The 26,152-nt window shown below is 39.2% G+C and overlaps 1 protein-coding gene across 10 annotated transcripts in view; it reads left to right on the top strand.

The window, feature by feature from the left end:
• The window catches only part of FHIT (fragile histidine triad diadenosine triphosphatase), a 1,103,840-nt gene that overhangs the window by 54,177 nt on the left and 1,023,511 nt on the right, over window positions 1-26,152 (top strand). The window contains exon 4 of one of the 10 annotated variants that reach the window (XM_043519700.1): window positions 5,683-5,748. The exons of the other annotated variants lie outside the window; for them this stretch is intronic. The gene's annotated coding sequence lies outside the window, so the exon portion shown is untranslated. The remainder of the gene's footprint in view (window positions 1-5,682; window positions 5,749-26,152) is intronic. 10 annotated transcript variants of the gene reach the window in all.

The following is a 26,152-nucleotide window of genomic DNA, read 5'->3' as shown; positions in this document are numbered from 1 at the left end:
AGAAAGTTAAGTTGGTTTGGCATGATTTGTTCTTGACAAATCTGTGCTGGCTATTCCTTATATCTCTGTTATCCTCTATGTACTGTAACAAAGTTCTTCCTTTACCTTGGTGGGACATGCGCTTATTGGCGGATTTGCTCGCCTTGGAGCTTCACGGCAGCCCTCAGTTTGGCCATTTTCATGAACCCACAGTCCAGGTCAACTCCTCCTGTGTCTGACCAGGAGTTGGGAGGTTTGGGGGGAACCTGGGCCCGCCCTCTACTCCGGGTTCCAGCCCAGGGCCCTGTCGTATGCAGCTGTCTAGAGTGCCTCCTGGAACAGCTGTGCGACAGCTACAAGTCCCTGGGCTACTTCCCCATGACCTCCTCTCAACACCTTCTTTATCCTCACCAGAGGACCTTCCTCCTGGTGTCTGATAATGCTTGTACTCCTCAGTCCTCCAACAGTATGCGTTCTCACTCTCAGCTCCTAGTGCCTCTTGATCCCAGCTCCTTATACGCGCACCACAAACAGAAGTGAGCTCCTTTTTTAAACCCTGGTGTCCTGATTAGCCTGCCTTAATTGATTCTAGCAGCTTCTTGATTGGCTGCAGGTGTTCTAATCAGCCTGTCTGTCTTAATTGTCTCCAGAAGGTTCCTGATTGTTCTGGAACCTTCCCTGTTACCTTACCCAGGGAAAAGGGACCTACTTAACCTGGGGCTAATATATCTCCCTTCTGTTACTCTCCTGTAGCCATCTGGCCCGACCTTGTCACAGTACTTACAAGTTGATTGTTCATTAATTCGTTTCAGTACCTTTCCAGGTATAAATAAAATATTTCAGGACTGGCCAATGTCCTAAAGACTAAGGGAAACTCCATATTAAGTTGTTTTGCTACCTCAGAACATTGCTGTTCAGATGACAAATGCAGTGGAGCCAGAGTGATACTGGTGAGAGGAATTTTTCAGTGTTTCAAATCTATTGATTCCAATTTCTTTTGATCTTTCCAGTATCTCTTGTTTATCAGGCAAGTTAAAGGGAGTGAAATTTGGTTTGGGATTTTTCAAATCGACATGTAAAGTAAATTGTTTCAAAGCCGTAATATAGTAGTAATAATATAGCCCTTTCCATCTTAGGATCCCAAAGCACATTATATGCTTATTAAATAAGCCTCACAACACTTGTTTGAGATCTGCAGGTACTGTAAGAAATGTTTCTCAAAAGAAGTACCTTAATCACATACTATATATTGTGTACTTTCTGTAATTTTTGTGTGTTAATTTTAGCCCTTTATGCACTTGGTTTGCCACAAATAAATATTGATTGTTAAATAAATGTTCATGTTACTTTGCATTTTTACAGCACTTTCATTCAACAATATCGAAAGTGCTTTCTCTGAGTACACTGACACAATGTTTATTATGGATAGGTTTCAGAGTAGCAGCTGTGTTAGTCTGTATTCGCAAAAAAGAAAAGGAGTACTTGTGGCACCTTAGAGACTAACAAATTTATTTGAGCATAAGCTTTCATGAGTCGTAAGGTGTAAGAGAGTCTCTAAGGTGCCACAAGTACTCCTTTTCTTTATTATGGATAGGTGACTGCTATTTTGTGAGACCATGGTGTAGGTCATGGCTATCTGGGCTGTGGGATCTAGGCAAGATGTAGCTGTAGACTGTCGGGTTTGAAGATCAATGAGTGTCTGGAGCTCTCCTGGTCTGTCATTATTTCCAGAAGGAAGTCACATGTGAAGATATCACAAAACCCTCCAGTGAACCAAAGTGTCTAAACTGCGTGTCAGGACTGCATCAGTGTTGGACAACTTGGATGATGTCTAATAAGATGGATCCTGAAGCTGTACTTTGATCCCCCTCAGAGCAGTCAGATAAACCAAAGATATTGCTACCAACAGGGCACATTGATACACAAATACCTTTGATGTCTCAAAGGTATACTCAAAGATGTCTCAAAGGTATACTATCCTGGGTGAGGGTGAGGCCTATGCCCCTTGAAGTGCTTAACAAGCCCACAGTACCTTAAAAGGACATGAATTAATTTGTCAGTTCATCTCATCTCCCCTTCATTCCTGCACATGGACTCTCAAACTTTTCGTTCACACTAGTTCTGACAGCTGATCAAGCTCTGAATTCCAGGAGCGTAAATTGTTTTTGTTATACCATGTTGCTTTGCTCTCTCAGAATAATGGTACAATTTATCCCTGGTCCAGTGGATTAATTTCACCCTTTAATTTTCAGGATCTGTTTTACTTTGGGATTTGTATTTTAAGCACTTATTTTATCTTCAGCTATTTTATTTCTCAGTCCCTTTAAAGAAAGAGTTTTCCCTCCCCCCCCGTATTTTGCTACCAAGGTGTGTGTCACCTTATCTACTTTCCAGACTATACTGTAATGTGTTTTTTATAAGTTTTAGACTAATGCTTGGAGCTAAGCAGCGAGACTTAGTATATAAATAAGTTGTCAGGCAAATTCCTGAGGTGAACAGGAGCAGCAAAGAGGATTTTCAGAAGGAGCTGTGAGATGCTTTCTTTCTAGATACAGTTCTACACTCCATACTGTGACCAGCGATAGATGAGTGGTTGTCACCTGCAGCAGAGATGCAATGTTTTCTTTCTTGCTCCAAGCCATTTCCTCTGTAGGAAATCCATGCTGGTGGATGTGCTGGAAGAAAAGATTTGTGATCTGAAAGGACAAATACAGACAATACACATCATCAGAGGGGCTGAAGAGATCTTGGACACCATATTTGGGAAGCATGAGATCAGAAAGAAAGGAGTTGGCCACCACAGAACTGGGGAGAGTGGAAACCAGAGAGAAGGTTTGGCAATTTGTAACCATCAGAGGCAAGAGGAGCAGCTGACTTTCTCCATGGCTGGAGGTAGAACGGAATGGGCAGGGTGTAACCATCGGATAGCAGAGGACCAGGAGGAATTTCACACAGCTAGAAGTATTCAATCATTATCATGTTCTCAGCATGAAAACTCTAGAAAATATCTCTAAAGATCCAGGTGGTTGAATAGAATGGAGAGCTATATGGGCCATTCCTGTGGATGGCTACTCAGCTCAACCTGGAAGATAATCAGGCATGTCCTCGAAGAAATTTCTACCCATACAAGGAAGAGGGATGATCCTTGTTAAGATTCTGTACTCAGAAGAATGGAGAGGAAGTTCTGCAGACAGACAATAGGATGGTGTGTTGTCTTCCTGGTTCCAAGACATGAGATGTGACACTGAGGTGGGAGCTGCACCTGAAATTGGCATGCAAAGATGATGGTGCATATTGGCACTAATAAGAAAAGGAGGACTTGTGGCACCTTAGAGACTAACAAATTTATCTGAGCATAAGCTTTCATGAGCTACAGCTCACTTCATCAGATGCATTCACACAGAGAACATGAAACAACCTGTGTATTTCAACTCTCTGTGTGAATGCATCCGATGAAGTGAGCTGTAGCTCACGAAAGCTTATACTCAAATAAATTTGTTAATCTCTAAGGTGCCACAAGTACTCCTTTTCTTTTTGCGAATACAGACTAACACGGCTGCTACTCTGAAACCTGTCATTGGCACTAATGACATTGCTTCACAGGAAATATCACAAATTAAGACTACTTTGGAGAATTTGGAAGGGTGCTGAAGGAGAAGAATGTCCAAGTAAGCTTCTCAGAATCCTGGGAGTGAAGAAAGACAGAAGGGGCAGTGCAGTTTGGATGGCCTCCTTCCCAGCAGAAGGGGAAATGGTCTGCTAGGGGACAGGCTGGCTAGACTAGTCAGGAGGATGTTAAACTAACAATAAAAGGGGAAGGTGAAAAGGGGGAAAAATGAGCATACATTTAGAACAAAATTGAGATGTTGCAAACAAAATTAATCAAAGCACCAAGGGATATGCAGAAAATACATTATTTAATTGATTGCACATGAATGTGAGGAGCCTGGTTAACAAACAAGAGTATTTGGAATTTCTGATTTGTGAGGATAAATTGGTCTAGTTGATATCACTGAAATGAGATGATTTACATCATTGGAATGTTAAAAGAATGGTTATTACCTATTCAGGAAGAATCAAGTGGGTAAAAGAGTTGCACTCTTCGTTTAAAAAAAAAAAAAAGACATTACTCATTTCCAAATCACTGACAAGTTGGAAGCAAATGTTTCTGAACGCTTATGGATCAATGGCCTAGGAGATAAAGCACAAGATGAGGTACTAGTTAGTGTCTGCTATATACCACCAAATCACAACAGAGAACAGGATGACCAGTTCCGATCTGTAATATGTGTGGGACGAAAAGCTGTATTATCATGGGGGAATTCAAAATGAGCAACATGTGCTAGAGGTCTCATGCTGCAAGTATTAAATTGTCCTTGGAATTACTAAAAATTATTGATGCCATTTTCCTAATTCAAAAGTGTTTAATCTAACACCGGGGAATTTTATATTAGACCTCATCTTGACAGAAAAGAGGAATTGATGACAAAACTAAATATTTGTAGTAGCCTAGGTACAAGTAATCATGAATTGATTATATTTGTTGTGTGCAAACAAAGTCTAAATCAGCAACATGCTTGGTGATCTTTAAAAGGCCAATTTAACAAAGCTGAAAACAATTATGAGCCAAGTCAGCTGAAAGAATGAAAACAATTTTTTTTAATGATAATTGCTAACTTTTAAAGAATGTTTTCACTAGATGCCCAAAAAGTGACAAATGAGGAAAATTACTACACTTGTTTAAAAAAAAAAACTAACTTGGCTTAGAGGGGGAAAGCAAAGCACTATAAATATATAGAGAGAGCTATGAATTGTAGAAAATTGGTAAGGAAAGCTAAAGGACACAAGGAGACTGTGACGGAATCCCCGGGGTACAGCCTCGGACTGTGGGACTGTTGTCCCCCTTAACTCTCCAGCCTGGGCTGTCTCTCACAATGCTTTGCTAGTGACAAGCAGTGAAACCCTCTAGGCCCTGTTATCACTCAACTCAACAGCATATGGAGGCCCACTCCCAGCTAGATTGCATAAATGCTCCCAGAGCCATTCATGAATCCCACAGAGAAAGGCACCAGACAAATTCCCCCAGCTCCCAGCCTTGAACCTCAGGAATATACTGTATTGCCAATATACCAATTTTATAATTATACCAAATATACCAAATTTATAAATTGGTTTACCACCTCATCAATGGAAAGTGGATATACACCAGCCCTTGCAGACTTGAGCAGATTTACCACACACACTTTAGGCAAACTCACTTGTAAAGAAAAACAGTAAAAGAAGTTTATTGACTACAAAAGATAGATTTTAAATGATTATAATTGGCCATTGAAACAAGGCCAATTAACAAGGGTTATGATGCCTTCTCTGTCATTGGAAATCAAGACTGAATGTTTTTCTAAGAGTGATGCTCTAGTTCAAACAGGAATTTCCCATGGTCTGTATTATTGCAGGAGGTCAGACTAGAGGATCACAGTGGTCCCTTCCGGACTTCTTAGCAACAAAACTGAATCTCCAGGAGTGTGGATCTAATGTAAAGCAATTATATGTGAAGAAGTGAAAAATACTTGCTTATTGTTCTTTTTCTTTGAGTATTTGCTTTTGAATCAGTTGAGTGCCCTTGTCACTGGTAGGGCTTCTCGTAGTAATTTTTCCTACCAATTAATTGTTCCTAATGTGTTTCTGTGCTTTCCTTTAACAAAGTGATTGCTAGGATTCCACAACAGAGGAGGTGCATGCTTCTCTTGATCTGAAGTCCAATCACTACAGGTAGGGTTGTGTTTCTATCAAAAGGCAAATGCTTCCAGAGAAAAATTAGAAATAATGTACTATTGTAATGAAAACTGAAATAAAGACTGCCTCTAATAGGTTTCCAGGATAATTTTCTTTAACCTTTATTTGAAGTCAGCCTTTATGAGGCAAATTATTTTTGTTACTTCACAGGGGTGGTAGCGGTAAGATAGGCATACATATATTTATATGTTTTTTAAAACATAGTTGCATTGAACAAACTGGGTTTTAAATTTTTTAATTATCTTAAGTGCAGTAGCTGACTTAACAAGATAGATAGTTAGGTGTCTGCAAATACACCATGGCAGAATCAAGCAGTATATTATTAATCTGTCTTTTTAAATGATATAGCTGGTTATATTTATGGAATGCCAGTCATATTATCTTATCACCAATACAATTCAAAAACGATTCTTGAGTAAGGGTAATGTGCTGTTGATAACGGTATTAATCAAATTTAGGTGCCCTCTTACTAAACACAGTCAGTAAGCCACTAGCATCTCCAATAAATACTTATGCTTTAAAGGTCAATCCAGACCTTGTGGACTGTTTTTGCTTTCCCCGATAAAAGGAAATGCAAGCGTGCCAAATTGCTTTGCTGCAGCTTAACCATAGCTGTGAATGAATTCATAAATGCTACAAAAGGGAAGCTTATAAACACATGCTGCACAGAAGAGAAAAAATGTCATGCCTACTTAATCCTTTTCCTGAGGGGGGAATATATGTTTGTTCTTGTTTTGAGAATTGATGGATAACTTGTATGAAAACTGGGTGTTATGTTCATGATCAAGAATTCTCTTTCACATTCCCAATGGAAATATAAAGTCAACATTGGTGACTCATTTTTCTTTTTCCAGTATATGCTCTGTGAAATGTGTCAGTAGGGGAACCTACCTGTCCGAGACCCCATCAAAATAGCATGCTTGTGTCTAAATTCTTTTTCTTAGAACACATATCTTTCATATTCAGTGACAAGGTGTTTCTTAAAAGCAGTTGTTTTTCCAAAGCTCTTGCTTTCAGGATGAAGTGTTGAAAGACTACCACATATTTCTGTGTACAAAATGGAGACCTGTGCTACCCAAAGGCTATATGCTGCCCTTAGTCAACTCCAGTAGCAGTAATGGTGGCGGGGGAGTTTTGCTATGGAGTGAGAGCCGTATATGGCTTTCAATCCAATCAATAACATGGCAGGAAAACAATTCTAAAATAGAGTTCAAATGTAAAAGTACTTGGGAAAAAAAGAGATTTCTCTCACCATAAGTACATTCCTTCAGAAATCAAGACAGCAATATTTCATTCCTTGCTCCCCACACAGAGATTTTTCTCATAGTGTGGTGACTGGCAAAAAGAAATTATACAATATTAGCAGTAGTTGCCTTGGCAAGGTTCCTTGGGACAGTAACTTAGAACATTACATCATTTTAAGAGCTCTGTCCGTTTCCAGTGGGTATTTCTTCAGGCATCACTGTGAAGGATTCTCTGTGAAAGAAAATGTAAGAATGAAGAAAAAACGGCTAAAGTTCAATAGTACATGTGTTGATATGATACGCTCACCACACATGCACACTTAGAATGAATTGATTAGTTCAATGACATAATCCTTCCCTCTTTTTATCATTTAATGGTCTGTTGCTATGTTCCTAGCTTTAATACTTCAAGTGTAAAGGGGTGACATTGCAGTCACACACAGTGATTTTTCATCTTGTGTATAAATACAGATTAAAAAAGTTGGTGAGTGCTGAATCATTTTCTCTGAGCTAGATAGTGGGAGAAGTGACTTTTGTCACAGGCATTGGAAACATATTACATATTGCTGTTTTACTACATAAAGAAAGATAATTCCCAAGAAAGAAAGATCTATGGCTATGTACAGTAATGTTCATCCTGACTCTTCTTCATATTTGGTGTACAAGAAGTGGGTTACTGGAGTCACATGTTGTAAATAATGGACATATTTCCAAGAGAACTAAGTTACTTTGTCCCTCCCAGGCACAGGATCAGTTTTTTTTTTCTTTTGGAACACTAGTAGAGAACGAATGACTGGATAAGCTACACTGGTTCCTTAACTAATCATCTTTGCAAAAGTATTTGCCACATGAGTTTAGCAGCCAGTCTCTCTCAAACTGCTAGAGCTAGAGATTAATTCATAATACTGTTTGAAGGCTGAGATTACAATTTTCAGGTTGTATATAAAATTGGTTTCTAGCTCTGCTCTGTTCTCAAGAAAGTAGCCGCTAAAATCATGTGAGAATTTAAATGGAAGTAGGGGATGGGGAAAAGAAGATGGCAACCAAATTACATGATTTTAAAGTCTAGTGTATCTTGATGGCAGGTCTAACGTAAGATGGCTTTATATGATCTGTTTCAGAGTAGCAGCCGTATTAGTCTGTATTCGCAAAAAGAAAAGCTTATGCTCAAATAAATTTGTTAGTCTCTAAGGTGCCACAAGTACTCCTTTTCTTTTTATATGATCTGAGAACTGGAATAAATGCTCATTTTTAACCCAGGATGTTCACAGGATATTAGAAATTGAACCTGTGCCAAGCCTAGATTCATAGATTCATAGATACTAAGGTCAGAAGGGACCACTCTGATCATCTAGTCCGACCTCCTGCACAGCGCAGGCCACAGAATGTCACCCACCCACTCCTAGGAAAAACCTCACCCATGTCTGAGCTATTGAAGTCCTCAAATCATGGTTCAAAACTTCAAGGAGCAGAGAAGCCTCCCTCCAGTCAACCATGCCCCATGCTACAGAGGAAGGCGAAAAACCTCCAGGGCCTCTCCAATCTGCCCTGGAGGAAAACTCCCTCCCGACCCCAAACATGGCAATCAGCCAAACCCTGAGCACATGGGCAAGATTCACCAGCCAGATACCCAGGAAAGAGTTTTCTATAGTAAATCAGATCCCATCCATCTAATATCCCATCTCAGGGGATTTGGCCTATTTACCCTGAATATTTAAAGATCAATTACTTACCAAAATCCCATTATCCCATCATACCATCTCCTCCATAAACTTATCGAGTAGAATCTTAAAACCAGATAGATCTTTTGCCCCCACTGCCTAATGTTCTGTGAGTATAGCAATTTTTTTTGGGTGGGAAGAAAATCTTGGCCCAAAACATTTATGTGGTCATTTTGTGGGCTTTGCCTTCTAAATGAAACAAAGTAGCAATATTTATAGTTATTAGGATGAAAAAGAGCTCTCAGCTTTACACTCCCTGAGGTATGTTTTTAGCAGATGTGGTGCAATACTGCCTGCAATTGGTCATTTAATCTTCAAGGACAGTTTTAAAATCCTAGACCATATATTATAATTTCAAAATTCCATAACTATTCTTTTTGTGACTTATCTATAACTCCTGCTTTATCTTATTTTAGAAGCTGAAATGTATGGTGACTTGATTTTAAGGTTGAAATCCTGCAGTTAATGCCCATTGAGTTATTCTCCTTTGGAAGACAGAACATACTATAGTTTCTTGATGTCAAGTGCTTACCTTTTCTCATAGCACAGTATACAGTATCAGGTTCCAAATCTGAAATTAGACGTATGGTTTTTAAGAGCTCTTATTAGAGTTTAAGTTAAACCTAGTACACCAAGCTTCCCGTTTCTCAAGTGGAAAAGAATAATTTCAATAAATATCCTTCCACACCAATGGAATACCAGCAAGATTTTTTATATGATGAAGGTAATTTTAATGTAGTATTTTAATGCTAGCAAATACAACATCATTTTTCAATGTCTTTCTGATGACAGTCTTGTTATTAGGTTGTCAGAGGTTTTTGACAAAATGTGGTGTTGGGCTACCTAATTAGATTGCTTCAAAGCCCATTGGGGATGCTGATATTTTCCTAATACTTTTTGGCCTAGGTTGTTCTTGTTAAAGGCAAACTTATCAGTCTTGTGAGAAATGTTTGCTTTTTATATTCACTGTGCTAAATATGAAAAATCCACTAATGCCTAATACATGTATAGCAGAGTATGCGCTACACTGGAAGTATCATATGTTTTCAAATTGTAGCTGCTGGGCAGAAATGCCCAAATGCTGTTTAGTCTTATAAATAAATAATTTATACAAAAATGAGAATTAAATTGCAATCTCTACTTTTAATTTAGAAAAATCTCTTCAGCCTATTTTTACTTTTAAAGATCAATAATGAAAGTCTGTGGTCTGAAAGAATTCGTACTTCTCAAACTACAAGATAGAATTTTTTTTTTGCATCTGCTTATTTAATATTTTATAAAGCAACTGATTATGTGAAGAAGAAACTTAGTTTCTCTTGTGAATGTTATCAGATTAGATTTGTTTGGGAGATTTGTTTTGTGGATTACTCAATTGATGAAAATAGCTCTGCATTGTTTAATATAAATATAGGTTTCTTTGTTAGTAAGGTTCAGGTACTACTGTATGATAGCAGAATGATTTGGAGATCTTGGCAGTAAATCATTTCATTAAATGATCTGTAAGGCCTTGATTCAGCAAAACCCTAAAACTTGTGCTTAAAGTAAAGAATATGATTAAGTCCAGTTGACTTAAATGGTGCTTAAGTGCAAACTTAAATGCTTGTTGCATTGAGTACTGAACAGAAAAATGTAGTACCTTCAAACCTCCCTACCTGCAGTACCTGGCAGGCTCAAGTCTAGGTCTAAATCTGCCTTTAACAACTAGGAAACGTTTAAACAGAAGCAGACCCAAAGCTGGGCTCAAAAACAAATTCCCTGTAACTTTCTCAGTGGTTTTATCTGTCATTAGGCATGAGAGAACAAACTGCTATTTTTAAAAGAAGGTTTTAATATCTTCAACTACAGTTTAGAAAAAAATGGCAATATAATCCCCAGTAGGTAACTTATCTTGACATTTATTTATTTAAAATATTTATACAGGAATGGCCACTGAAATGCATCATTCCATTGGCAAGAGGCTTTTTGGCAGGAGCAGGACCAGAGACAGCATACATTACTGCAGATGTGAGACGTGTTTAAACTAAATCAAATAGAAAGAGGTTAATAATGCCAATCAATAAAAAAAGACATTCTTTATCAAACATTTCTGAAATTGCAGTTTTGAACTCTCAGTACAAATCAAATAAAGAGATCTTTTCTAATTCTGTCTTTCCATATTGTATTCTGTTGACATAGAAAGCGGGTCTCATTCATTGAAAATTCCATTTTACAGCTAAAAGTTTCTCCAATGTTGTACAACTGAGGCATTCCTTTAGCTGAAATTGCAATCCTCAAGTGTGTGCTTACCACCCCCGCACTTTGGATTTCATAACACCCCTCCTTTTTTGAAAATATTAAAACTTAAGCTATTGCAAATATGCTATTGAAAATTGTAGCAGTTTGGACTATTATGTAAAAAGTTACACTTTACATGAATAAGGGATGATTCATTAAACGGGTATCAAAATGTTGGTTTATTTCTAAATTTGAAACCCGCTTTTAGGTTTTCAAATAACTCTGCCTTCACTCTCCAGCAGAAGGAAGGGTCTGTTGAACTCTCTGCTGATAATGTTACCAGTAGAACCAGACCCAGGAGGTGGGGGGCCAACAGACATTGCTCCAGCTTTCCATCCTGGAACTCTGTGATTGGTATGTCTTCCTTCTACTCGCACCTATGTACTAGTGCCAGTTCCTACCTCTTGTAAGAATCACAGTAAGGCAGGCTGAGGTGGGAATCTCAGTGAGGATGAATGGTTGGGAAGTCAGCGTAGAAGCACACAAAACTGGATTCTTTTGCAAGAGAGCGAGTAAAGTCATGTCCTTGTTACTAAATGTTTTGGTTTTTTCCTCCCACCAAATGCTCTGTTATTAATGTTGAAAACCAGCAACTGGTCATAGGCAGCAGCTATTTATTCTAGTTTGTACTAAATATCAATATTCTGTACTACACATTGTGGTGGATAAATTCTTATCTTAATGTAGCTGAAGTCCTGGTGAATCGGCCAACCCTGTGTTAACCACTAGCATGTTATGTTGTCCAAAATATCCCAACGGAGGCTATTAAGAGGTTTCACTGTATTTCATTGGTTTCAGTGAATTTTTATAGTGAGTTCTGTAAATATAGAAATAAAAATTCTTCTTAAATATGTTAAATTATGCACAATATTTGGGCAACCAAAATCACATTGATACACTTCAAATTCACCTTCCTTTGGTATTCTGTAGGTACCAAGTTTCCATTACACAGGAAATGATGGTTTTGTTGTTTTGCCTTAAGCTGTAGAATAAGTACATCATACCAGAGAGATCAGTATTTTTCCATTATCTCATAGAGCTCCCATGATTATGTAAATTCCCCCAATACACTGCGGTATTTGTATCCATAGTTGTTTATACCCTTGTAATTTTGGGTCATTTTGTACTTTTCAAAGTTAAGTTGCAAATCAATACTTACAGCATTAACCCAAAGCAAATGCATGCTCTTTACCTGAAAGGTTGGTAAGGATTCAAGCTTATTTCAAATGCTATTAAATAAACTTTGAATTCAATTCTAAGTGATATTCACCCCCAGAATGAACTTATTTGGATGTTCTATTAAAATTGTTGAATTTATGGGAAAGAATGTTGATAGGTTTATTTCTATGTATCCTTCTTGGCTTTTTTGTTTAAATTACTGGAAAAAATACTGTAAATAGTCAACAAATTATCTAAAGCCACAGCTCAAGTCTTGCTCTTAAAAGAGAATAAATCATACTGCTGATGTTTTTAGAGTGCTTGCTGTGTTGTTGGTTTTAATTAAAAGTTATGCAAAACACACTGATTTGGATTTGTCTAGGTTTCGTTTGCTTGACATTTCAGGTTAGTTTAAAACCTAGAAAACTTCCAAAGGAATACATGAGAGCATGCCAACTGCATTATGAAACCAGCAACGTTCACCCAAACTCCCCAAAGCGGGCTTTGGCTACCCTTTAAACTTTCTGTCTTTTGGGTAGGTCATGTAGTGTCTTCTCACTCCCTCATCTTGCATCTTTGTTAGAAGCTGACCCCCTCCCAGATCTACAAGAGATATGCATGCTTGTAGTAAAATGACAAGAAAGAGTCCTGTGGGTCTCCACTAGCTCTTAACCTCACCCTGTGGCTGAGACACCCCAGAATATTGTAGCCTTATCTATAGTAATGGCTTTAACTAATTACCCACCCTAATGTGAGGTTTTACACATACTTTACTTTGAGAGTTCAGTCCAAAAATAGACTATACTAGAGATATTATTAATAGAAGGGGGACCCTATATTGCACAACAGAGACTACACAGTGCTCTTTCTGTAATAATTACTTTTATTAGCCAACCAAACAGCGGTAAATGCACTTCAATCTAGTCAAAGAGAGAGAGAACCATCTGGAATGTCTAGTATTTGCATTAGTCACACCATCCCTTGCAGAAAAACCCGAAGTGTGAGTCGTCATTCTCACCAGCATCATCAGGACAGTGGTCATCATCCTGTCATGCCCCTGCCCTCCCGAGCCTTCACCCCAAGACACGCAGGCTAGGATACAGCTTTTATAATGTGTTGAGCTGATGCTGACTGGATTTATATATACTTATGAAGGTTTTTCTTTTTTTGAACTTATTTCCACACCCCACTACTTTACTGTTTTCCATAGACTAACTTGTTTGTTCCCCTTATACTCATTAACATTTACATCACTCTATCACCAGAACAACAGGTAGTTTACCTAAAGGAAGTCTCTAATAATTCTCCCTAGCTGCTGAATGTCATTTTGTGGTGTCCAATGATCTCCTGTAGACATTATTCAAACTCAGAAGTTATTTTCAAAACATCAGCATATCACAAACAGAGACACAAGCTCAGCAGAAGTACTTGTGGCACCTTAGAGACTAACACAGTTATTAGAGCATAAGCTTTCGTGGGCTACAGCCCACTTCATTGGATGCATAGAATGGAACTTATACATACAGAGAAGGTGGAAGTTGCCATACAAACTCTAAGAGGCTAATTAATTAAGATGAGTTATTATCAGCAGGAGAAAAAAACTTTTGTAGTGATAATCAAGATGGCCCATTTAGATAGTTGACAAGAAGGTGTGAGGATACTTAACTTAGGGAAATAGATTCAATATGTGTAATGAGCCAGCCACTCCCAGTCTCTATTCAAACCCAAGTTAATGGTATCTAGTTTGCATATTAATTCAAGCTCAGCAGTTTCTCGTTGGGAGTCTGTTTCTGAAGCTTTTCTGTTGCAAAATTAAAAGGAGTACTTGTGGCACCTTAGAGACTAACAAATTTATTAGAGCATAAGCTTTTGTGATGCATCCGATGAAGTGAGCTGTAGCTCACGAAAGCTTATGCTCTAATAAATTTGTTAGTCTCTAAGGTGCCACAAGTACTTTTCTTTTTGCGAATACAGACTAACACGGCTGCTACTCTGAAACCTGTGTTTGAACTTATAACCCTTAGCTCTCAAGGCTTTGTCCAGATGAGTGTATTTCTCCACCTTCTGAGCTTGAGTGTTAGAGAAGGCCAGGGTCCTGTTCTCAAAGTGATTTGTAACCCAATGCTAGCCAAAAGTGATCATTTTGGCAAAGCAGCTCTATCAAACTGTGGAGCTAGGCAGAGTAGATGTGTCTATGCCAGGGCAACCTATGGCATGCATGCCAAAGACCTATGGCAACCTATGGCATGCATGCCAAAGACGGCACGCGAGCCCATTTTTAATGGCTCGCTGCTGCCTGCCGGGGCAGCAGCAGCATGCCATTAAAATCCTGCCCAGCCCTGCCCAACCCAGCCTGGACCGCTCTTCTCTGCCCCCTCCCACGGGGGCAAGGGGCAGAAGCTTGATCCTGCCGGCTCCCCTGCCTTTTCCTGCAGTGTGCTGGGTTTCTACCCCTCCTCCTCCTCCCCCTCCCTCCCTGTCGGCTGATCAGCTGATGGGCCTTGCGAAGGGATAGGGGAGGAGCAGGGTCAGCGTGCTCGCTGCTTCCAGCAGAGGCAGAGAAGAAGCGGGGGCAGGGCCTTGGAGAAGGGGGGAGTGGAAGCGGGGCATACCCCTCCAGTCCCCTGCCGTGAGCACCCCACGACCCCAGCCCATACCCCCAGCCCTCTGCCCTGACCACCGCTCACACACACTCAGCCCTCTGCCCTGAGCCCTGCAGCCCCGCACACCCCCGAGGCCTGAGCCCTGTACCCCCCTCACACACACCCAGCCCTCTGCTTGACTCCTTCACCCCCCCAACCCCAGCCCTGACTCTGGCACCCCGACACATACCCATGCCCCTCACACCCCATGCCCTGACACCTTCACCGTCCTCACAGGCCCCCAGCCCTCTGCCCTGACTCTTGTGCCCCCCCATATACCCAGCCCCCTCACGCCCCATGCAACCCCCACATCCTGACTCTTGCACTCCCCACATACCCACCCCCACCCTGAGCACCAAACAGGAGCTCCTGCTCCCCCCCCCACATTCCCACCTGCACCCCTCCCACCAAATGGGAGCTGCCCAGGTAAGCACTCCACACCCAAACCTCCTGCCCCAACCGAGCCCCCTCCCTCATTTTAGCTCCTGGCCAGACCCTACATCCCAACCCCCAGCCTGCTCCTTCACCCCCAGCCCTGTGCTTATTGCACTCCCACCCTCAGTTCAGTGCAGAGAGAGAGGAAGAGAATGGGCCAGAACGAGGGAGAAGGTAGGTACCTACTGTATGTGGGCAGGGCCGGGACCCCAGACCGGCAGCGGGCTGAGCAGGTCCGACAGCCGGGATCCCGGTTGGTAGGAGCTGGCGGATGGAACCCCTGAGCAGCAGCTGGCTGAGCCACTCAGCCCACTGCCAGTCTGGGGTCCCGGCTGCCAGCCCACTGCCGGTCTGGGGTTCTGGCTGCCAGCCCCTTGCCAGCCGGGGTCCCGGCCGCAGGCCCCGCTCAGTGCCGCTGCTGGCCTAGGTGAATGGAACCCCAGACCAGCAGCGGGCTGAGCGGGCCGGCAGCATAAGATCAACATTTTAATTTAATTTTAAATGAAGCTTCTTAAACATTTTGAAAACCTTGTTTATTTTACAATACAACAATAGTTTAGTTATATAATATATAGACTTTCATAGGGAGAGAGATCTTCTAAAAAACATTAAAATGTATTACCGGCACGTGAAACCTTAAAGTGAATAAATGAAGACTTGGCACACCACTTCTGAAAGGTTGCCAACCCCTGCTCTATGCAAACATAGTCTGTTCCTGAAGTCTTCTTCCCTAACTCATCACTAGATGTCAGGGGAGAGCTCATTTGGACCCTGCTTACAATTTAATTCACATAGGCTTATTCATAAAGGACATTGTGGTGGATTCCACTTCTTCATCTTTCCTAGGATCTGGGAAGTTTTGTATGCTTTTTCCCCAGCTCCAACTGTGTAAGTGTTAATAGTGCTTTTTTACCAATATGGAAGGAGAACTATAGCAACAGGTGGGCTACACAATGACTTTTTAACTGAAAAGCCTATATTATTTAGGATTACAAATCATGAATTGCTGGTTCCCAGTCATCTACTCAGACCACTTAGCCATGCAGATTCTTTGAAATGGGAGATCTTGAGAGGAATTAGTCCTCAGGAAATTGCTTGTTCTGAAAGAAGATGCTAAAGTTAAAGACAATTATTTATTAATTTTTGTTAGAAACATTCTGTGTTTTGAAACCTGACAAGTCCTTTTGTGAATTGTTGCAGTTGATTTAATTATGTTAAAATTAAATTAAACGATTAATTTTCCGTTGTCTGAGTCAAGATGCTCCCAGTAACCTGGGACAAAACATTTCCAGAAAAGAAGACCTGTTCTCTAGAGAAAGACTTATGGGAAAGGAATGTTATTGACTATATGGAAGAGAGATTCTGGAGACAATTAGAAATATAACTTTTTTTTTTTTTACTCAGGAGTAAGAGATTACTTCAGCTGAACTTGAGAGAAAGTTGAAGAAGGAACATTCTTTTCCTCCATCTGATTCAACACAAATTCCACCCCCTGGAACACTCCAGCAGTAGAATATCAAGTTAAAAACTTTAAATCATCAGAACCAGTTACCATGAGGGCACAGGGCACTTGTTAGTTACATGTGATAGCAGTAGGTGCATTCAAATTAACTTTTTTGTGGGTGTCACTCCACAAAGAGAACATGCTTAAGATGTTGACATGGGGATAACAGTTTTCTTGAGAATATAGGACAATGTAGAGCACTCTTGAAAGAAGTGAGGGAATTGAAATGACAGTGTTTTCCAGTACTTCCCTAGGCATTGACAAGGAGGAATAGGAAATGGGAGATAAAACAAAATATATCCTCAATATTCAAATGAACTAGAGTTTTAAAAGAATTGATGAAAACTAGCTGCCTTTAAAAGGAAATTTATATGATATTGAATTGCTACATATCAAAAACTTTTTTGAGAATTTTTTTTGAGAATGTTTTCAAAAGATATTTTGACAAGTACAAGGAGGGAGGAGAAGGTGTTATCATGAAATAAGATGGCAACTTTTGTAACCAGTTTTTTGGTATCATAGCTCAAGGGAAAGTCAATAAACTTTGATTCCCAGCATTAATGTAATTATTTTGATTTTTCTGGCTCATTCTAGGGAAGACTGCAGTAATGTAATATTAGATGGCCGAAAGCAATTCAGAAATCCAGTGTCCCGTAGGATGACATTCAAACGTAGGAAGTCTGGGGGTGGAATAAATCATTTTCTCTGATCTTGTTTGGGATGAGAATATTACAGAGAAGCAAATGTACAGGCAGAACTAATACCAGAAGGATACTGTAGGCAGAGAAAAAAACAAGAAGTTTCTCTGATAACCAAAGGTGTCCTTTTAAAGTGTTCTTTTCCTTTTCTTTTTTCTCTCTGTTTTCAGCTAACTGTGTGTAAATCATCTAGGAGGGACTCTCATTGCTACTGCTGTTGGCAGTTATATTATACTAATTCAGTTCAGCTGCTATTTTATTAAAATATTTTGGGATAATCATCCATATTATTCTGAACATTTTCCCCCTTGGTCCAGTGAGAAATTACATTAAAAAATAACTTCCAAGGCATGTTTTGATACAGAAACTTGCTGTGTCCTTGTGATTTTTAAATGATGCTACCTCTACATTCTGTTTCACAATTCAAGTTTTCTTGAGGGAATGAGGAAGGTGGGTGTGATGGAAGAATCACAGTTATATAAAGCCCTTGTTGGGTAGTAAAGGCCAAAGAACTTGCAAATGCATCTCAAAAAAACAAAACCCCCCAAAAACCAAAAAACTTGATCAGCTTTAAATACTTGGAAATAAAACGGACATATGGCATACTCTTATCTGTATTGTAAAGCTTTTCAACAAATAAATTAATATGTGATGTGCAAGTGTTAGCTGGAAAAGAAACAAAGCTATGAGATCTAATTACAGAATCTTATGTTTAATAGTTTATAAGGTGTCCTTTGCCAAGGAAATTTTTTTTGAGCTGGAGAGTGGGGTGGGGTGGGGGGGAAAAGATAGTACAATGGAGTTCTGCAGGATTTTGGTCTTTTCTCAGCTTTTTCCACCCCTTGAATCCTGCATGTCCGTCCGTGTCTTGGAAAAAAGTAGGAAAGAACTTGGGATTCAAAATTAAATTCAGTTATGTGCACATATTTTGCAGGTAAAGTTGAATCATATGCATTTTAGAGTTTGCCCTTGTGCCCAGCTTTGAACCTTTGGCCCTTTTAATTCTTATTAATGTTCAATTATTTAAACTAGTTTCCCCCCCATCACTGTTACCCATTAAAATATATATGGCAAATACTGACATGTTTCCTATATTTTAACTAGCATTGTAATTGAAATGGTGGTTTTACTGTACAACAGCAACTTACAGTATTTAAATCTTAACATATTATAGCAATTTTATTTGTGCACCACAGTGATCAGTGCTGGTAGCTCAGCTTTTGTTGGCTAACTGCAGCTGAAGAGCCAGTTAAGGAGCACAAACTGTATTTTATGAGTCTCAACTTTAGTAGCTATTTTTTTCTGTTTTATTTTCTCTTGTGTAAGAAGAAAGTAAGAAAAATATTGAGCATTACCAGGACTTTACCTATCAGAATATAGTAATTTTAAGCAAAATAATTTTTTTTACAAAAGCACTTGACATTTTGCCTCTTGAAACAATGAAGAGTAGCTATTGCATCTTAAGCCAGTTTGTCTCCAGTTCTGAGTGGGGTATGCAGTAGGAGAGAGGGTGTGTGGCGCTTTCTGTTCTTGTGACCCGCTATATAAGTTCTGGCACAGTGCCAGTCCTTGCCATCAGGTCATTCAAGAGCTGCTCCAGGCTAGCACCTACAGCTGTGCTAGCTTCCCTTTGAGAGGCCAGCACTATGTAGAATGGAGCACATCCTGCATTGTTTCAAAGGTGAAACACTGCTGTATTTCAGGGCATTGTGCCTGAGGCAGGTACAGTGTTTCTGGAAGACCCTGCCAGGGTATTGTGCAGGGTATTGTGGCACTGACTGAGGGTTGTGGCCCAAAGGCTCAGTTTAGCCCATATTGTACAAGCTCTTGAGTTTCATAACGAATGAGTCCATCCAGCCCAAAAAATTCTATACAGCTTCAAAGCTGTGGAGGGTTGGCTTATGTCCCAGATTGTGCAGTCATGGAGTCTGCTAGCTATTCAACTTGGAGGCGGGTGAGGAAGTCCATTATCTGTCTTCATATAGTGCCAATTTCAACATTAGCTCTAATCCAGGCCTGCCCCCATCCAAAGGGAATAGTCACAGAACCTGGTTGTCATAGACACAGAGATATGCCTGTATGCAGCCTCCTGGGCCATGTATGACCTGGGAGGTGATGTAAAGCTGTTTCTAGTTAGGACCTGAAGTTGCCGTCTCATGTGCCATTCATTTATTCTTCTTGTTTCCCTACTGGTAGAACCTGATAACAAGAGTTGCAGGTTTCACTCTCATAAGTGTTGTTCTATACAGCTGTAAATAGTTATGCTTTGAAATGCCTACAGGCCTTGCATCAACCCTGATCTGATTTTTCTTGCTTTCTGGGGACTTTCATGATCCTTTATTATTGAGGCAGGTTCTTGTGTAGTGTAACTAATGCTTGAAAATCTATCACATTGTTCTTAAAATTCATATCCCAGCATTTATGACAGTACCAAACTGATCCCATAATTCTCCACTGTAGAGGTTCAGTGCACTGACTCAGGAGTGTATTGAGCCAACATGACAGGAAAATATATCATTTTTCACAACTTAAAGCAATGTGAAAGTTAAAATATAGAAGCTCAATGGAGGCTAAAACAAAGAAATATAATTCAGAGCACTACTTGTTTCTACCTATTATATATGCAGGTAATATAATTATGTTAAAAAAATCTGTTTTGTCACCTTCAGAGAACTTTTTGTCTGCAGACTTAATTAATTGAGCTCTCTCTTAAGCGTGCGTTTTACACAATGAATATACCTTTAAAAGAAAAGGAGTACTTGTGGCACCTTAGAGACTAACAAATTTATTAGAGCATAAGCTTTCGTGAGCTACAGCTCACTTCATCTGATGCACAAATGCATCCGCTGAAGTGAGCTGTAGCTCACGAAAGCTTATGCTCTAATAAATTTGTTAGTCTCTAAGGTGCCACAAGTACTCCTTTTCTTTTTGCGAATACAGACTAACACGGCTGCTACTCTGAAATATACCTTTAAGTAACTCTTAGGATATAAGTACCTGTAAATGTTTTGGAAATATGTTTTGTTCAGAACCTTTACAATGCATTTGAGACACACAGAAAAATGGGGGAGCCAAAGGCACATGTGACTTGTCAGATACTGTGTCCTACTATTAGAGTATAATAGGATTTTTTAATGTTCTTTATTAGAGACAACTGTCAGTACTCTTTCCCTTGGTGAAAACAAAAAGCATTGCACATGGAATATGCCATAAAGATAGCACACAAATGACATGATAAATAAAAACAGGTATTATTAACAATTCTCATTAGCAAATGCCACAGGTGGATTTGAACTAGATTCCGTACAAACGTGTCTCATACATTATACTTTTCAAAAGACTGTCATCTTTTTATTTTGGTTTATAGACAATTATTATGTTTTAAACTTTTTGCACTCATTCTTTGAAATCCATGCTGGATAGTCTTTTGTTATAGTTAGTGGCAGCATCACAAAGTATTTTTTTTGCTTAATGATTCGTGTTTTATTTCTAGATATGTTTGCACAGATCATTAAATTATTATTCATGGTGCAAATATTTATGTAAGAATTAGTCAAAATACTGTATGACCAAGCAAATTTTATAGTTTAAAGTAATCTTCCATAAACAGTTGACTGTATGACTAATAGAATTATGTATGCATAAAATCATTTTTACTGTAGAAGCCAAAATGCAGAATAATAGCTTGTCAAACTGTCATTTGCAAATGAGATCATAGATTTTGTAGTCCAAATTAGGTTGTGTTCTTTTTCTTTTTATCAGGTCACGTTCTAATAACCATATTGTGCATTAAACTCTGTGATTATCTGAACACTTGACAGATGGTAGACCATTAATTTGTTTGTAAGAGACAGTGATTGCCAGTGCAGTAATAGTATTGAACAAAATATTAAATGTCAAAATCCCCTTTTTTTTATGTTTTTGCTTTCCTTATTTTAGCAAAGTAATTCTAGGAGAATATATATATATTTTTTTAGCTAAGCATATGCTTTTTTTTACTAGACTGAATGGTTTTTACTATCAGAAAATGAGGAAATTAAAGAAGAAAAAAGTTATTGTTTACATTGTTATCCACTTAATGATCCTTATTTTATCTTGCAATGTGGTCAAGAGAACAAGTAAAAAGTAGAGAACAAATGCCAACAGTAAATGAGAAGTGATGTTACTTACGCTTATGAGCCTGCAGTTTTGAGATGCAATGTAATAAATACCGTATGTTGATCTGTAGAAGAATTACATTATTCAAAATTATGAGAATTTTAAGAAAAATTGGTCGTGGGAGGAATAAGAAAAAGGATTATTATGATAGAGTTAGGATTTATGCTACTGGTAACTCATTATACTAGTACTAAATTGATAACACAGTGTACAAGACCTGTGGTACTGAAATGAATAGTGTTAGTCGATACTAACATCTATTTGAATCATAATTTTTATTTCTGATCATTGTTTATTTTTAAAGTATCCCAAACATCTAACTGAAAACAAGACATCTCTCTGACCCTAGGAACTTGCAGTCTTAAAACAATGGATTTGACAAACAAGTGAGATATGCCATGCCCCAGGAACAGGGAAGGGGTGAGAAGGGACTCGAGTTAATAACAACTGACTGCATGGTAGCTCATGGAAGGAATATGTGCATCACAGAGATTCAGGTGTTTTTTCTTGGCGGGGGAAGTGTAATGGCTCCTTTTATGAAGCTGGGAATGAGTGACAGGGGATGGATCCCTTGATGATTCTCTGTTCTGTTCATTCCCTCTGAGGGATCTGGCACTGGCCACTATTGGAAGACAGGATACTGGGCCAGATGGACCTTTGGTCTGCACTTGTAGGGCCATTCTTATGTTCTTACGTTAAGACAATGCCTCAGAAGTATTTTTTTAGGAATGATTTGAACAAGGTGAGGGTGAAAGTTTGATGAATAGATTTTGGTAGGGCATTCCAAGTAGAATGTGCCTGCATGGAAGAAGCATAATTCTGTTTGTGAGAGAGGGAGATGAAAGAGATATTGCCCTGTCATGCCAGAATAGTTAGCACTCACTGGAGTATTTCCTTGTTAGCATATATAATTCCTTGTACGTTCTACACCTTGGGAATTATAATTTTTCTTTGATGACCACTTCTCTTGGTATCAAATGGTTAATAAAAATATGCTTCTGATGCCAGCAAACTTATCTCTACAATTGCGGTTACAATTGACAGTAGCATAAAGACAGTAGTGTCAGGGGAAACTCCCACCCCCTCAACTAAAATATAGTTTCCTTGATTTTCTTTGCTTAAGAGCATTGCAAATAATAATTAATTAATAATTAAGAACCACCTCCACTTTGCTTCTGTTAAACATGCCTCTGAACACTGTGCAAGCACTGTAATTCTTGGAAATGAGTGTTAAGGCAGTCTCTGGAAGAAATGTTTTCCTATAAACTGGGGAAGCTGTGCCATGACTGGCACAGAGATATTGCCTGGCAATTAAGACAGAGCTGAGCAGAGGCTAGTGGAGTGGAGTTAAGATAGAGAAAAGGCGGATGGGATCGGTTATGTGAGTGAGAGTGGAACAGCACAAATGGCAAGCAGGGTCTGAGCTGGACATCATTGTAAAGGAGCTGTGATGTTATCATTTTGCAAAGGTTAATGGAATAGGCTATTACTATGAGTTCTATAAAAGGCGGGGGAAGGGGGGTATAGTGCTCAGTCCCAATTCTAGTTATTGAGGTTCTATTGCAATCATAAGATTTAAAAATATTCACTCAGTTTTCCTTTTTGAATGGCCTCTCTGGGCTTACTTTAATCCCCTGTTGACATCTCAAACAAGATTTGTACGAACATTTCAGTACAAAAAGTTCCAAATGCGGAAGAGTATAAATAATCCCCATTCAGTAAAGGTGTATGGAGGGTAGAAATTAGAGGAGGATTTCAGAAATCCTGTACGCAAAGTACTTAGAAAAGAATTGACTGCACATAAAAGCATGCAGAAAGTTCTCAGTTTGTAAAAGCCTAAGCACCAGGACTTCTATGAAGTGTTAGAGTGTTCTGGGTGTTGACATGCAAATAAATATATCAAGCATACCATTTTGCTTCAGCATTTTTATATCCTATACTGCCACAACAAGCCTTTGTATGTGTTACTCCACTGTCAGTACTCTGAATTCCAGATAAAAAAGTGGATTTATTTATGACTTTTTCTCCTTTACAAATGAGAATTTTGTTGTTGACTCTTAGAGTTTTGTAAGAATTATCTCATTGTGCTAAGAGAAAATGCCTCTCAATATTAGGAAGTAAACACAGCCTGGTAATTTTTCCTGTGACCAAGTGGTCCTGTTGTTTCTTTATTAAAGGTATGAATCTGGTGCTCCTGTTCAGAGTCACACCTCAGAGAAATGGCTGCAAGAATATGGAAAACTCTTTAAAACTTATTAGCCATTCTTAAGAAATACCTCTTATACAAAGCAACAGCTGTAATTTTGAGGGCTTTTTACTTACTTGTTTAAAAAAAAAGGCTGAAAAATCTAGGAAATTTGTTTTAATAGACATATAAACCAGTTGAGACCAAGTGCATCCCTAATTGTTTCCCTTTCGATAGAATATTTAATTTATTCTGTATTTACCTGCACACCTCCCAGTTGTAGAATGTGACCAAGATTCGATATGTGCTCATAACTTTCATTAGGTAATGAATGACATACACTTTTCATTAGAGTGTACTAATTAAAGGGGAAAGTGACATTTCAAAGTAATGTTGCTCCCCGGTGTTTTAATGAAATACTACCTGGTTTATTTTTGTTGAATTCACTAAAATGCCATGCCTGATTCAGTATCACTGTAGTATACTTTTTTGGTAAATTTTTTTTTTTCATTTCTTTTCCCATCTCGGAGCTTTTAATATGAGAAAGAAAAAGTTATTTTGTCATGTTCTAGCATATATTGGCAAGTAGTAATAACCAGACTGATTCCATTGATTAAAAAAAGAGGTTGGCTACACTGAAAAGCATAGGTTTTCCTTTTTTTTCTTTTGGTTAGGTCAGAATTCAAGTGAATGCTTGCTTATATTATTATGGCAAAATTTCACAGGCCGCAAATGAGGTGTAGAGATGATGTATGTTGAAAAAATGATTGCAACTTTTTAAATGCACAAATTGATATCAGGCAGCTATTCTTTGTGAAGCTGTCTGTATATCTTCCAAGCCAACCTCTTGAAGTGTAAAAAGAAAAGGAGTACTTTTGGCACCTTAGATACTAACAAATTTATTTGAGCATAAGCTTTCGTGAGCTACAGCTCACTTCATCGGATGCATGCAGTGGAAAATACAGTGGGGAGATTTATATACACAGAGTACATAAAACAATGGGTGTTACCATACACATTGTAAATAGAGTGATCCCATAAGGTGAGCTATTACCAGCAGGAGACAAAAAAACCCTTTTGCAGTGATAATAAAGGTGGGCCATTTCCAGCAGTTGACAAGAACATGTGAGGAACGGGAGGGGAGGGGGTAATAAACATGGGGAAATAGTTTTACTTTGTGTAATGACCCATCCACTCCCAGTCTTTATTCAAGCCTAATTTAGTGGTGTCCAGTTTGCAAATTAATTCCAATTCAGCAGTCTCTCTGGTCACTCGATTACAGACCTAAAAGTGGCAATTCTTCAACAAAAAAACTTCAAAAACAGACTCCAACGAGAGGTGCCACAAGTACTTCTTTTCTGTTTGCGGATACAGACTAACACGGCTGCTACTCTGAAACCTCTTGAAGTGTGGCTCTTTTGCAAATCAAAGCTGCCCCAATAGGCTTGAATGACTCACGCACCTTTACCAGGATGACTGAGCCGTGCAACACAGCCTAGTCTTGTGTGAAATCGAATCCATATACGATACACTGTCTTTACGGGGTGAGAATCTTTTCTTTCATGTGCAACTTCCTTTTAGCCCCCACTACAATGGGGAAAGAGCAACTGTGGCAGCAAATTTTTCTCCTTTCCTTTCGGTCAGCCTTCCCCATTTGTTTCTCTCCATGTTAAAAGAAGCAGCTGGTGCCTTTGGCTGAGCTGACATCTTTGTTCCCTGCTGCAGTTGGTATTCAGAAAGACATGGAGCCAACATGGAAGACTGACTTTGAGCAGGAGAAACTGGTAAGGGAGGGAGAGAAAGTACTCCACTTCTCTGAAGCTATCAGTGAGACCTGTTCTGAACAGACAATTATGCCATACTTCAGATCTTCCCAGCACAATAGGTGTCTGCCTCTAGCTGTGCTCGGAACACAGATTCAGAGAAAGAAGAACTTGAAGAAGACATGTTGCCCCCTGTATCCTCTGCTGTATTGCAGGCTACTATATTGGATTGACTGGGGCTATATGGCCTCTTTCGTCTCCCTTCCTCAAGATCTGTGTTCCTAACAAGCCCTCTAAGAATTCTCCCCAGAGACCTTTGAGTCTCTTTTTTTCTGCCTCTTCCAGAATATTTTCCAGGTCTCTCTGCAGCACATGTGAGCAGATAATGCCTTTATCTGCACCCCAGTGCTCCCTCTAATCTCAGTGCAATAGAGAAGGGTGAAATGCCTTCAGACTCTGTGCTCCCAATTCACTCTTTCCCCTCTCCTTTTCTCCCACATTTAACTTTGAAGTATCTCAGGAGTGTCTTAAGAGGAATGGAGATAACATGTTTTCCCCATTTTAGTCAAATTTTGAAGATTTCCTTCCCTGTCCAACA

This window comes from Dermochelys coriacea, chromosome 7 (genome assembly GCF_009764565.3).
Source record: "Dermochelys coriacea isolate rDerCor1 chromosome 7, rDerCor1.pri.v4, whole genome shotgun sequence".
NCBI lineage: Eukaryota > Metazoa > Chordata > Testudines > Dermochelyidae > Dermochelys > Dermochelys coriacea.
The sequence above is the reverse complement of the archived record's forward strand: the minus strand, read 5'-3'. Positions and strand labels throughout refer to the sequence as shown.